The sequence below is a fragment of the Sinocyclocheilus anshuiensis genome, unplaced genomic scaffold (genome assembly GCF_001515605.1).
Source record: "Sinocyclocheilus anshuiensis isolate Anshui unplaced genomic scaffold, SAMN03320099.WGS_v1.1 scaffold117, whole genome shotgun sequence".
NCBI lineage: Eukaryota > Metazoa > Chordata > Actinopteri > Cypriniformes > Cyprinidae > Sinocyclocheilus > Sinocyclocheilus anshuiensis.
Window position 1 is genome coordinate 1,107,731 of NW_015536624.1, and position 884 is coordinate 1,108,614.

The window sequence follows — 884 nt, forward strand, 5'->3', positions numbered from 1 at the left end:
CTCAACAGACTGCACAAAACAAATCAGAACCAAACACAGTTAATCACTCTGCTACTGTGGTACCACAGTATTAACATGCCTGGACAAATGCCCCCTTTTTTTTTGCATTTTTTATGCAGTTTATCAACCCTTTTCACATTTCCAAAGTCATCACAGCTGGGTAAAATTCTATAGGGGTAATAAATATATAAATAAATACATTAATAAATAAATAAGTAAAATTTTCCATGACATCCTTCTTATAGCTTTCCAAAAAAAGAGGAAAAAATATTAGAGATTGATTACGTTGATCAGAAGACAGAAAGATGTAAAATTTGCCGTTACTCTCTCAACCGTTGTATTACAAACACTCGTACAGCAGAGTTGACTACTTTTCTGTAATTTAATGCCAAGGTATTATAACAAAAAGTTAAAAATGAAAATATAAATACCTTTTCTCAATTTACAATGCTAAAAGCTGTGGAAATCGTCATCACAGTCTGTGAAAAGGGTCTATTTGTGGCAAATTTTCACCAGTGTTCGAGTTTTGCTGGAACACTACATTTTTGTAAGGTATGTTTTTTTTTTCCTGAACATGCAGGGCCCTATGATATGAACATAATCTCTAGAACTACTCTGAGAGTCACTTCATGAGCATTTTACTATTTCTTTTGAGAAAAACTATCGATATATCATATACAAACAGAAACTTAAAGGTCTTCACAGAAACACGTCAAAATAAAAGTTTGGTTTAACTTGACAGAAATGTATTACTTAATGTAATGATAGTACAACTACAAATAATACAAATATTATTAAAACAATATTTTTAAGGAATATTTACCAGAAAAATTCTTTACCAGAATTGATTTACCAGAAAACTGTAAATACACAACACAGTATTT

The 884-nt window shown here is 30.5% G+C and overlaps 1 protein-coding gene across 3 annotated transcripts in view; it reads right to left on the reverse strand.

Annotated features, from left to right (window-relative positions):
- The window catches only part of LOC107704198 (rapamycin-insensitive companion of mTOR-like), a 35,582-nt gene that overhangs the window by 20,802 nt on the left and 13,896 nt on the right, over positions 1-884 (reverse strand). The gene's annotated exons all lie outside the window — the stretch shown is intronic.